Source organism: Nyctereutes procyonoides, unplaced genomic scaffold, assembly GCF_905146905.1.
Source record: "Nyctereutes procyonoides isolate TBG_1078 unplaced genomic scaffold, NYPRO_anot_genome, whole genome shotgun sequence".
NCBI lineage: Eukaryota > Metazoa > Chordata > Mammalia > Carnivora > Canidae > Nyctereutes > Nyctereutes procyonoides.
Window position 1 is genome coordinate 43,119,555 of NW_026575125.1, and position 14,332 is coordinate 43,133,886.

General features: G+C 38.5%; 1 protein-coding gene across 2 annotated transcripts in view; it reads left to right on the forward strand.

Annotated features, from left to right (window-relative positions):
* CCNB3 (cyclin B3) overlaps nt 1-13,405 on the forward strand; it is a 75,022-nt gene extending 61,617 nt beyond the window's left edge. Inside the window, exons 13-15 of one of the 2 annotated variants that reach the window (XR_008666221.1) lie at nt 9,617-9,661; nt 10,205-10,261; nt 13,393-13,405. The gene's annotated coding sequence lies outside the window, so the exon portion shown is untranslated. Of the gene's footprint in view, nt 1-9,616; nt 9,662-10,204; nt 10,476-13,392 lie in introns of those variants that run through there. The other variant, XR_008666220.1, reaches the window with a different exon arrangement.
* Nucleotides 13,406-14,332: the final 927 nt, after the last annotated feature.

The following is a 14,332-nucleotide window of genomic DNA, read 5'->3' on the forward strand; positions in this document are numbered from 1 at the left end:
ACCTTCAGGAACCAATAGTCTTAGAGAGATGACCCTTAATTATTATTTGATGCAGCTGTGCCACAGTGAGTAGAGCCACACACTGTTGCTTTTTAATATCTCTGTCCTTCCACTGTTTGTCTTCAGAGGTGGCACAATTGCAGAAGTGAACAGTTTCTGACCACAAGACTGAAAGAAAGTCCCAAGAATTGGATAGTACTGGGGAGAGGTTGTGCTCAGGAAGGTGACCTCAAAGTTTTTTTTTTTTTTTTTAGAGATTTTCAAACAACTTTCCTTTTTTTCTTTGCAAATAATTTTTTTAAAAAGATTTTATTTATTTTTCATGAGAGTCACACAGAGGCAGAGACACAGGGAGAGGGAGAAGTAGGCTCCCCTTAGGGAGCCTGAGCCGAAGGCAGACCCTCAAACACTGAGCCACCCGGGTTCCTCTGTCTTTTATTTTTTTTAAATATTGTATTTATTTTAGAGAAAGAGCATGAGTGGGGGGAGAGGCAGAGGGAGAGAGAGATTGAGAATCCCAGACTCCACACTGAGCATAGAGCCCAATGCAGGGCGCAATCACCCAGGACCCTGAGATAAAGAACTGGGCTGAAATCAAGAGTTGGATGCTTATCTGACTGAGCCACCCACATGCCCCTCAAAGTTTTTATTTTTCTTTTTTTATGAGCTTCTGGGTATGTGCCGCTAACCTGTGTATGAATTGATCAGATCCTAATTAGCATACCAAAGAATTTGAGAACTGAGTTGACCGACCACGTAGTGACACACATACCCTAGACAAAGCTGAAGAACACTGCAAAAGTTTTGAAAACTGAACTGACATTGGACCATGAACCCACAGAAGGCTAGTGGGAATGTGTGGCGTGAACCTAATCAGATTGACTGCTAAGGAAAACACATGTTTTTCCATACAATTTAATCAAGTCCTAGGGTTTTCTAATGTCATAGTCAAAATATCCAGGAAATACTCTGGAATTAACAGGCATACAAAGAACCGTGTGTATCTCACTTACATGGCAAAGACAACAGATATCAATTACAAGAGGAGATGAATATTGCAATTATCTGACAAAGACTTTAAATCAGCTACTATTAAAAAACAAACAATTGCAAACACCCTTGGAACAAATATTAAAATACAAAGACTCGGAGGGGCGGGCCAAGGGGGTGGAAGAGTAGGGCCCCCAAGTCACCTGGCCCCAACTTACCTATATAACTTTCAAATCATCCTGAAAACCTAAGAATTTGACCTGAGATTTAAAGAGAGAACAGCTGGAACGCTACAGAGAGAAGAGTTTGTGCTTCCAACAAGGTAGGAAGGCGGGGGGGGGGGGGGGGGGAATAAAAAAGAATCCAGTGGGGGGCGGGGCCCTGCGAGGGGCCGGGCTAAGGCCAGGGGGCTAGAGCCTCCCAGGACAGGAAAGCCCAGCCCCGGAGAAGCAGGAACTTTAAAAATCCGTACTGGATTCTTCCCAGACGGAAAGGTACTTAGCAGGGAACTCGGGCAGGATCACAGGAGGGGAAGTGGAGCCTCCAGTTTTCTGCAGTCACTAAATAGAGGAAGTGCACCCCAGGGGACAGCGCGCCACAGACTGTGGGTAGAGCTCGGTAAAGGGCTGGAGCGCGCACCCCGTGGGAATTTGGGGAGAAGCCAGTGGGTCAGGCCGGGGCTCCAGACAGGGGGGGCTGCGCCCTGCTGCCTTTGGGAGCCACGGCCCCAAGGAGCACGATTCCAGCAGCACAGGCTCCAGATCTCAGGGGCTGGGGGAGATAGTCCAGGATTCTGTGCTCCCCCGGGACAGGCGGAGGAGAGGAGGGCCCAGGACAGCAAGGAGCTCCTGCTGCAGGGCACCCCCAAACTGTGCAGATCAGCACACCCGCGCCCGGGAGCATCCAGGCCACTGTGGAATGGGAGACTGTAGTAGTTACTGCAGGAGCTGACTCCAGAGCTGGAAGGCTGGCCGCTGCCAGTGTTGTTCCTCCTGGTGTCACCCTGTGCCTGGGACTGAGCGGGGGGGGGGCGGGGGACAGGGGTCTCACAGGATAAACAGCTCCCACTGAGCTGTGCACCTGGCAGTAGGCAGGGCAGCTCCCCCAGGTGCACACACCTGAGAATCAGCACAGCAGGGCCCTCCCCCAGAAGACCAGCTGGGAAGATAGGGGAAGAGCAAGTTCTTGACCACACAGTGCTGGAAAACTCAAGGGACGTACAGTATATAGAACCAGAGGATACCCCTGCTTTTTCCCTCCTTTTTTTTTTGTCTTCCTTTTTTTTTTGCGTACAACTAGTTTTTTAGCCAGTCTGCATTGAGCAAAATGACTAGAAAGAATAACTCGCCACAAAAGAATCAGTACTCTCGCCCACAGAGTTATAGAATTTGGATTACAATTTGATGTCAGAAAGCCAATTCAGAAGCACAATTATAAAGCTACTGGTGGCTCTAGAAAAAAGCATAAAGGATTCAAGAGACATCATGACTGCAGAATTTAGATGTAATCAGGCCAAAATTAAAAATCAATTAAATGAGATGCAATCCAAACTGGAGGTCCTAATGATGAGGGTTAATGAGGTACAAGAAAGAGTGAGTGACATAGAAGACAAGTTGATGGCAAGGAAGGAAGCTGAGGAAAAAAGAGAAAAACAAAAGATCATGAGAAAAGGTTAAGGGAAAAAAAATCTGCATATAATTGGGGTTCCAGAGGGCGCTAAAAGGGACAGAGGACCAGAAAGCATATTTGAACAAATCATACCTGAGAACTTCCCTAATTTGGGGAAGGAAACAGGCATTCAGATCCAGGAGGTAGAGAAATCCCTCCCTAAAACCAATAAAAACCAACAACACCTCGACATTTAATCGTGAAAACTGCAAATTCCAAAAATAAAGAGAAAATCCTTAAAGCAGCAAGAGACAGAAGATCCCGAACTTATATGGGGAGAAATATTACATCAACAGCAGACCTCTCGACAGAGACCTGGCAGGCCAGGAAGGGCTGGCAAGATATATTCAGGTCTTAAATGAGAACATGCAGCCAAGAATACTTTATCCAGCAAGGTTCTCATTCAGAATAGAAGGAGAGATAAAGAGCTTCCAAGACAGACAGAAACTGACCACCAAACCAGCTCTGCAAAAAATATTAAGGGGCCACCCGTAAAAGAAAGAGAAAGCCCAAAGAAATAACCCACAAAACAGGGACTGAATAGGTATTATGATGACACTAAATTCATATCTTTCAGTAGTAACTCTGAACATGAATGGGCTTAATGATCCCAACAAAAGACGCAGGGTTTCAGACTGGATAAAAAAGCAAGACCCATCTATTTGCAGTCTACAAGAGACTCATTTTAGACCTAAGGACACCTCCAGCCTGAAGATGAAAGGATGGAGAACCATTTACCATTCAAATGGTCCTCAAAAGAAAGCAGGGGTAGCAATCCTCATATCAGATAAATTAAAGGTTATCTCAAAGACTGTAATTAGAGATAAAGAGGGACACTATATCATACTTAAAGGATCTATCCAACAAGAGGACCTAACAATCATGAATATTTATGCCCCTAATGTGGGAGCTGCCAAGTATATCAATTAATAACCAAAGTAAAGACATACTTAGATAATAATACACTAATACTGGGAGACTTCAACACGGCACATTCAGCAAATGACAGACCTTCTAAGCACAACATCTCCAAAGAAACAAGAGCTTTAAATGATACACTGGACCAGATGGATTTCACAGATATTTACAAAACTTTACATCCAAACACAACTGAATACACATTCTTCTCAGGTGCACAAGGAACTTTCTCCAGAATAGATCACATACTGGGTCACAAATCAGGTCTCAACCGATACCAAAAGATTAGGATTGTCCCTGCATATTTTCGGACCATAATACTTTGAAACTTGAACTCAAGTATAATAAGAAATTTGAAATGAACTCAAACACGTGGAGGTTAAAGAGCATCCAGCTAAAAGAATAAAGGGTCAAACAGGAAATTAGAGAAGAATTAGAAAGATTCCTGGAAACGAGAATAAAGGTACAACTGTCCAAAGTCTTTGGGATACAGCAAAAGCAGTCCTATGAGGGAAATACATTGCAATAGAAGCATCCTTCAAAAAATTGGAGAAAACTCAAATACACAAGCTAACCTTGCACCTAAAGGAACTATAGAAAGAACAGCAAATAAAACCTACACCAAGCAGAAGGAGAAAGTTAATAAAGATTTGGGCAGAACTCAATGAGATAGAAACCAGAAGAACTGTAGAACAGATCAACAAAACCAGGAGTTGGTTCTTTGAAAGAATTAATAAGATAGATAAACCATTAGCCAGCCTTATTTAAAAAAAAGAGAAAAAAAGAGAAAAGACTCAAATTAATAAAATCACGAATGTAAAAGGAGAGATCACAACCAATACCAAGGAAATACAAACGATTTTAAAAACATATTATGAGCAGCTATACGCCAATAAATTAAGCAATCTAGAAGAAATGGACACATTTCTGGAAAACGACAAACTGCCAAAACTGCAACAGGAAGAAATAGAAAACCTGAACAGGCCACTAACCAGGAAGGAAATTGAAGCAGTCACGGAAAACCTCCCAAGACACAAAAGTCCAGGGCCACATGGCTTCCCAGGGGAATTCTATCAAACGTTTAAAGAAGAAACATTACCTTTTCTACTAAAGCTGTTCTGAAAGATAGAAAGGGATGGTATACTTCCAAACTCGTTCTATGAGGCTAACATCACCTTAATTCCAAAGCCAGACAAAGACCCCACCATAAAGGAGAATTATAGACCAATATCCCTGATGAACACAGATGCAAAAATTATCAACAAGATACTAGCCAATAGGATCCAACAGTACATTCAGAAGATTATTCACCATGACCGAGTGGGATTTATCCCAGGGATACAAGGCTGGTTCAACACTCATAAAACAATGTGATTCATCATATCAGCAAGAGAAAAAACAGGAACCATATGATCCTCTCAATAGATGCAGAGAAAGCATTTGACAAAGACAGCATCCACTCCTCATCAAAACTTCAGACTGTAGGGATAGAGGGAACATTCCTCAGCATCTTAAAAGCCATCTATGAAAAGCCCACAGCAAATATCATTCTCAATGGGGAGACACTGGGAGCCTTTCCCCTAAGATCAGGAACACGACAGGGATGTCCACTCTCACCACTGCTATTCAACATAGGACTACAAGTCCTATCCTCAGCAATCAGGCAACAAAAAGAAATAAAAGGCATTCAAATTGGCAAAGAAGAAGTCAAACTCTCCCTCTCTGCAGATGACATGATACTGTACATAGAAAACCCAAAAGACTCCACCCCAAGATTGCTAGAACTCATACAGCAATTTGGCAGTGTGGCAGGATACAAAATCAATGCCCAGAAATCAGTCGCATTTCTATACACTAACAATCAGACTGAAGAAAGAGAAATTAAGGAATTAATGCCTTTTACAATTGCAACCAAAAGCATAAGATACCTAAGAATAAACCTAACCAAAGAGGTAAAGGATCTATACCCTAAAAACTACAGAACACTTCTGAAAGGAATGGAGGAAGACACAAAGAGACGGAAAAATATTCCATGCTCATGGATTGGCAGAATTAATATTGTGAAAATGTCAATGTTGCCCAGGGTACTTTACCCATTTTATGCAATCCCTATCAAAATGCCATGGACTTTCTTCAGAGAGTTGGAACAAATCATCTTAAGATTTGTGTGGAATCAGAAAAGACCCCAAATAGCCTGGGGAATATTGAAAAAGAAAACCAGAGCCAGGGGCATCACAATGCCAGATTTCAGGTTGTACTACAAAGCTGTGATCATCAAAACAGTGTGGTACTGGCACTAAAACAGACACATAGATCAATGGAACAGAATAGAGAACCCATAAATGGACCCTCAACTCTATGGCAAAGTAATATTCGACAAAGCAGGGAAGACTGTCCACTGGAAAAAGGAAAGTCTCCTGAATAAACGGTGCTGGGAAAATTGGACAGCGACGTGCAGAAGAATGAAACTAGACCATTGTCTTACACCATACACAAAGATAAACTCAAAATGGATGAAATATCTAAATGTGAGACAAGATTCCATCAAAATCCTAGAGGAGAACACAGGCAACACCCATTTTGAACTTGGCCACAGCAACATCTTGCAAGATACATGTATGAATGCAAGGGAAACAAAAGCAAAAATGAACTATTGGGACTTCATCCAGATAAGAAGCTTTTGTACCATAAAAGACTCAGTCAAGAAAAGTAAAAGACAACCTACAGAAAGGGAGAAGATATTTGCAAATGATCTATCAGATAAAGGGCTAGTATCCAAGATCTATAAAGAACGTATGAAACTGAACACCCAAGAAAAAAAAATCCAATCATGAAATGGGCAAAAGACATGAACGAAAATTTCACCAGGAAGACATAGACATGGCCAACAGGCACGTGAGAAAATGCTACGCATCCCTTGGCATCAGGGAAATCCAAATCAAAACCACGATGAGATACCACTTCACACCAGTGCAAATGGTGAACATTAACAAGATAGGAAACAACAAACGTTGGAGAGGATGCGGAGAAAAGGGAACCCTCTTGCACTGTTGGTCGGAATGTGAACTGGTGCAGCCACTCTGGAAAACTGCGTGGAGGTTCCTCAACCAGTTAAAAATAGAACTGCCCTATGACCCAGCGGTTGCACTTCTGGCGATTTGCCCCAAAGATTCAGATGCAATGAAACGCCGGGACACCTGCACCCCGATGTTTCTAGCAGCCATGTCCACAATAGCCAAACTGTAGAAGGAGCCTCGGTGCCCATCGAAAGATGAATGGATAAAGAAGATGTGGTCTATGTATACAATGGAATATTAGCCATTAGAAACGACAAGTACCCACCATTTCCTTCAACATGGATGGAACTGGAGGGTATTATGCTGAGTGAAGTAAGTGAATTGGAAAAGGACAAACATTATATTGTCTCATTCATTTGGGGAACATAAAAAATAGTGAAAGGGAATAAAGGGGAAAGGAGAGAAAATATGTGGGAAATATCAGTGAGTGTGACAGAACATGACCGACACCTAACTCTGGGAAACCAACATGGCTAGTGCAAGGGCGGTCGGGCGGTGGGATGGGTGACTGGGTGATGGATACTGGGGAGGGCACTTGATGAGATGAGCACTGGGTATTATGCTATATGTTGGCAAATAGAATTCCAATAAAATATATACCAAAAAATTACAAAGCCTCATCCAATAAAGAGAAGAAGATATAAAGGAGTAGAAATCAAGTGGAAACTTTAGAAATAAAAAATAGAATAACAAATTTTAAAAACCTCATGGGTAGACAAAATTCGCAAGTGAGATGTTAGAGGACAGTAAACTTGAAGATAGATAAAGATTGTGCAATATTCACAATAGAGAAAAAAAAGATTAGCCTCCGAGACTTGTGAAACAGTTTAATAACAGGTCTATCAGTTGTGCCATTGGAGTTTCAGATAGAGGAGAAAGACAGAAGTGCCGAAAAAGTCTTTGAAGAAATAGTGGCTGAAAAATTGAGAATTTTGTTGAAAGACACCAACCAACAAATTCAAGAAAATGAGTAAATTCCAACCAGGATAAACCATAAGAAATCCATAGATAGATACATCATGATTAAATTGATGAAAAATAAGACAAAAGAATCTTGAAGGCATCCAGAGAGAAAAAATGCATTGTATATAGGGGAACAATGATTTGAATGGCTGCAGGTTTATTATCAGAAATTCTAGATGAGAAGGAAGCAACATGAAAATTTTCAAGTATCGAAAGATTTGTCAGCCCAGAATTCAATATCCAACAAAAAATATCCTTTAGGGATGAAGATAAAATTTAAAATACAATTCAGATGAAGGAAAACTAAGTAAATTCATTGTAAGCAGACAGGCTGAAAAAGAATTGGTAAAAAGGAATTTCTTCCTACAGAAATGACATTTTACCAAAAGGGAAATTTGAACATTGGGAATTAAAAAAACAGAAGTATACCTGGGTAAATATAATAGACTATTTTTCTTCTTTTGAGTTTTGACTGAATGTAATACAATATTTTCTGAAGTGATTTTCATTATATGTAGATGTAATACATAAGACAATGATAGCATAAAGTGGAGAAGGCAGAGGGCCCAATATGCTGGTAAGGAATTTACACTGCAATTGAATTGGTAAAATATTGATTGTAAATAGACTTTGAAAGGTAGGTATTTTGTAATCTCAGAGCAACTACTAGAAGTTATACAAAGAGATGTCAGCATCATAATAGATGTATTAAAATTAGATACTAAAAAATGTTCAAATCTAAAAGACTGGAAAAGGGAATCAGGAATAATACCAGAGAGACCAAACAGAAAAATAGTAAAATGGCAAATCTTGATCCAGTCATATCAATAATTATACTAACTGGCCTAAATATATCACTTAAAAGACAGATTGTGGGGCATCCCGGGTGGCTCAGCGGTTTAGCACTGCTTTCAGCCCAGGGCCTGATCCTGGAGACCCAGGATAGATCGAGTCCCACGTCAGGCCCCCTGCATGGAGTCTGCTTCTCCCTCTGCCTGTACCTGTGCCTCTCTCTCTCTCATGAATAAATAGAATATTAAAAAAAGACAGATTGTCAGAATGGATTAAAAAACAAGACCCAACCATATGCCAATGACAGAAACTAACTTCAAAAATAATTACATGGATAGGTTAAAAGCAAATGAATGAAAACAGATACCATTTGAAACTAATCAAAAGAAATTTGAATTATGTTAATATAACATCAAAATTGACTTCAGAGCAAAGAAATTGTCAATTATGCATAATTAAACAGGAATATTATATATTAATACAAATGTCAATTCATGAGAATATATAGTAATCCAAACTATGTTTACTCTTAATAAGTTCAAAATACAAGAGGCAAAAATTGACATAGCTGAAAGAACAGACAAGTCTACAATTTCAGCTTCAGTAATTGATGGAAAATAGCAGACAAAATCAGAAAGGATATTGGAACACCATCAATCCACTGACTGCAACTGACATTTATAAAATACTACACACAAGAACAGTAGGAATACACACTCTTCTCAAGTGCACATGGAACATTCACCAATACAGACCATATCCTAGGTCACAAAAGAAGTCTTTTTTAAAAGTTTTAATTTAAATCCCACTTAGTTAACATACAGTGAAATATTAGTTTCAGGTGTGTAGTATAATGATTCAAAAATTCCATACACTACCTTGTGCCTGTCACCTATTTAACCCATTCACCCACCCACCTTCCTTCTGGTAACTATCAGTTTATTTCTGTAGTGAAGAGTCTGTTGATCAGAGATATTGCCCTGTAGCTCTTTTTTTTTAATGGAGGTTTTATCTGGTTTTGGTATCAGGTTTAGTGCTGGCCTCCTGGAATTATTTTGGACTTTTCCTTCCTTTTTTATTTTTTGAAATAGTTTGAGAAGAATAGGTATTAACTCTTTAAATGTTTGCTACAATTTGCCTGTGAAGCCAGATGAACTTGACTTTTCTTTGCGGGGAAATTTTTGATTATTGATTCAATTGCTTTGCAGGTTATCGGTCTGTTCAAATTTTCTATTTTTCCTGTTTCAGTTTTGGTAAGTTATATGTTTCTCTGAATTTATCCATTTCTTTAAGGTTGCCCAATCTGTTGGCATATAGTTTTTCATAATACTCTCCTATGATTGCTTGTATTTCTGTGGTGTTGGTTGTCATTTCTTCTCTCTCATTTGTGATTTTTTGGGTCCTTTCTCTTTTCTTTTTGATATGTCTGGCAAGAGGTTTATCAGTTTTATTAATTTTTTCAAAGAACCACATCTGGTTTCATTGTTTTGTTCTTTTGGGTTATTTTTAGCTTCTATATCATTTATTTTTGCTCTAATCTTTATCATTTCCTTCCTTCTGGTGGCTCTAGGCTATATTTGTTGTTCTTCGCCTAGCTCCTTTATGTGAGATATTTCTTGCTTTTTGAGGCTGGCCTGTATTGCTATGCACTTCCTTCTTTGAACCACTTTTGCTGAATCCTAAAGATTTTGGATAACTATGTTGTCTTATTTGCTTCCATGTATTTTAAAATTTTTCATTGATATCCCAGTTTAGTATCATGTCATTTAACCCCCATACATTTGTTATCTTTCCAGATGTTTTCCTGTGGTTGACTTCCAGTTTCATAGCATTGTGGTCAGAAAAGATGCATGGTATGACTTTGATCTTCTTGAATTTGTAGAGGCCTGTTTTGTGCCCTAATATGTGATCTGTTCTGGAGAATGTTCTATATACCCTTGAAAAGAATATATTCTGCTGTTTTAGGATGGAATGTTCTTTTTTATTTTTGGAATGTTCTTAATATATCTGTTAAGTCCATTTGTCCCCATGTGTCATTCAAAGCCATTATTTCATTTTCTGTTTAAACAATCTGTCCATTGATGTAAATGTGTTGTGTTAAAAATTTAACATCCATGATAAAAATGATCAATAAACTAAGAATAGATGGAAACTTTCTCAACCTGATAATGATTATCTCCAAAAATGTACATGTATTGTACTTAATGGTGAAAGATTGAAGATGTTCTTCCTAAAATTAGGAACAAGGCAGATATTCACTTTTACCAGTCTTATTCAACATTATACTGGAAATTTTAAGCAGTGTAATGAGACAAGAAAAATAAGTAAAAAGAATACAGATTAGAAAGAAAGAAATAAAATTGACCTTTTTTTGCAGATGGCATGATTATGTTGTAGAAAATCTCAAAGAATCTACAAAAAATACCCCTCCTAGAACTAATATATTGTTTAGCAAAATCACAGAACACAAGATCAACACACAAAAATCAATCACAGTTCTATATTCTGGCAATGTACAAGGAAATTAAAGCTTTAAAATGCCATTTATAATAGCTCTTAAAAATGAAATGCTTAAGTATAAATCTATTAAAACATTTATAAAATCTTTGTGATGGAAAATACAAGCTACTGATGAAAGAAATCATATAAATTGATAGGCATCATGTTTATGGAATGGAAGTGTCAACTTAGTAAAGATGTCCCTCCTCAAATTGGTTTGTAAATTTAACTCAATACCAGTCAGAGTCCTAGCAGGTTTTCTTCTTGTAGATATAGACAAACTGACTGTAAAATTTACATGGGCAAATGACCTAGAGTAGCTAAGATAATTTTGAGAAAAAATAAGGAATCATATTAAAGACTTACTATAAAACTACAGTAATGAATATGGTATGTTATGATGAAGAAGAGAAAGAACAATGATATAGAGAGTCCAGAAATAGACCCACACAATTATGGCTGTAGGTGTAAAAGCAATTCAGTGATAAAGGCAGTCTTTTCAATACATGGCATTAGAACAATTAGACATCCACATAGTAAAAAATGAACCTTCATATAAACTTTACATTAGGGGATTCCCTGGGTGGCTCAGTGGTTTAGTGCCTGCCTTCGGTCCAGGGCATGATCCTGGAGTCCCAGGATCGAGTCCCACATAGGGCTCCCTGCATGGAGCCTGCTTTTCTCTCTGCCTGTGTCTCTGCCTCTGTGTGTGTGTCTCATGAATAAATAAAATCTTTTTTTAAAAAATAAACATTGCATTATACAAAAATTAACTCAAAGTGAGTTATATATCTAAAAGTAAAATATAAAACTATAAAACCTTTAGAATTCAACATAAAATCTTTATGACCTGGGGTTAAATTGGATTTTCTGAGCAGCAGTGCTATTGACATTTTAGGCCGGATAAATAATTCTTTGTTTTGGGAATTTTCCTGTGCATTGTAGGACACTTAGCAATTTCTCTGGCCTTTATCCATTAAATACCAGTAGCACCCCCCTCTCATGCTATGACAACAAAAAATGTGCCTAAACAATTGTCCAGTGTCCCTGTGGCAAAATTATCCCTGGTTGAGAACTACTGAGTTAGAGGAGGAATTTTTAGATATGACACTAAAGGTGCAATCCATAGAAGAAAAAAATGAATTATTCTTTCTATAAAAGTGTAACATTTTTCCTCTGAAAAATATTCTTGAGAGGATGAGAAGACAAACTACGGACTGGTGAAAGATATTTGTAAATCATATATCTGACAAAAAACTTGGATGCAGAATATATAAAGAATTCTGAAAACCCAACAATAAGTAAATGAAAAACACAATTACAAACACAGGGAAAAGAATTTGAACACTTAACCAAAGAGGATTTAAGTATGACAAGCACATAAAAAGATATTTAACATCATCTATGATGTTATGATGAGGTGCCTCTAAACATCTCGTAGAATGGCTAAAGTAAAATTACTAAATTCCAAGAGCTGGTGAGGATGTAGAGCAAGTAAAACTCTCAAACGGTGCTAGTTTGGATGCAAAATGGGACACTCTAAAAAAAATAGTTTAGAAGTTTCTTATTAAATTGAAACATGCATTATGATATAACCTAGCAATCCTACTCCTGGGTATTTATCTTAGAGAAGTGACTACAATAGCCTGAATATTAATGTTTATAACAGCTCTATGCATAATTGTCCCAAACTGGAAACAACCTGTTCTTTGGTAAATAGATAAACAAATATATTCCATACAATGAAATACTATTTAGCAATGAAGAACAAACTTGATTCACATGACAACTTGAAAGAATCTGAAAGCCTTTATACTGAGTTTAATAAGCTTATCCCAAAATGTTACATATTCTATGACATTCTTGCAAGGTCTAAACTGTAGGGATGGAAAATAGTTCAGAGATTAGAGTTAGGGTTAAGGAATATGTCTTTAAATCACGAATGACTCAAGAAATTTACTGGGGCAGTGGAAACTGTTCTGAATCCTGATAGTAGTAGTGGTTACACGAATGCCTATATGTGTGAAAATTCACTGAATCATACACCAAAAAAAGCAATTTTACTGTATAATAACTTTACTGTATAATAAAAAAAAACAAGACAAATTGTATTCTGATGGTAATTCACTGGCCTACAGGATTAGTCTAAGCTTCTTAATATGAATTACAGAGCCCACTCTGGTGGTAGTTCCTCAGCAACAGGGCTGATTCCTTCATAAAGCCTAAGAATGTCATTTTTATGTGGGTAGACTGAAATGTGGTCCTGAAGGTCAGAATTTTTCTTTTGGGCAGCCCAGGTGGCTCAGTGGTTTAGCGCCACCTTCGGCCCAGGGCATTATCCTGGAGACCCGGGATTGAGTCCCATGTCAGGCTCCCTGCATGAAGCCTGCTTCTCTCTCTGCCTGAGTCTCTGCCTCTCTCTCTGTGTGTGTCTCTCATGAATAAATAAATAAAATCTTTATAAAAATACTTTTTTGTCTTTCAGATTTTAATATTGGAGAGTCAAGGATTTACAAGATCTGAGTTCTCACTCTGGGTTAGCATTTTTGTGGAATCCTGGTCTAATACAGTCTCAGTGACCTACCTATGAAATGTGACCAATAACTGCCCCCACCCCCAGAGTCCCTGTTTGGCCAAAAATTGAACTGATTTTGATCCTAATTGAGCCTAACCCATTTTTTCATCTGAACACAACACTTCTTCCCACCTCAAAACGTTTTGGAACGGAGAGGAGTTACGTGATAAATGTCTTAGTGGGGGGCAGATTTTATTTTCAAATGTTTTTCAAGGTGCTTTTTGCACTTATGCATCTATTTAGCAGTCTGGGCTGTACTCCTCTACCTCATTTCACCTTTCCAGTAACTAACTCATTTACTTGAAATCTGGATCCTGCAGAAAATTGAATTCTAGAACAATTACAGTTACAGTGGTAGATATTTCCCCACAGGATTGCCTTCAGTTGTGGTTAGATTTTAGAATTTTCTGTGGTAGCTGTTTCAGTGTTAGGATTATCTTGATGGAGACTCTTGGCTTTGTGCTGCTGCTGTCCTCTTAACCTGCTATCCCTATGTGCATGGGACTTATTTAGAGTCTGGATGACTACCCAAACCCACCTCCCATTTCCATTCCTGTTCGTTTAACTCCCCCCATGCTGAGGTAAATGATGAGACACTGGTGTTGATTATATTTATCCATTTATTAAAATATTTTATGAAGCAAAACTTTCTCAATTTTGAGGACTGGTGTTCCATTTTTTTTGGGGGGGGGAGGAGGAATAGGCACACTTTATAGACCTTTTCTTTCTGCTTTTTTCTATTACCCCTAACTACCCTAGTTTCCTCCCCCAACCAGACCCTGGCCCTGCTGTTTATTTGCAGGGACCTGTGAGGAAACAAAAAACACAGAAGAGGAAACAGCATGGATTA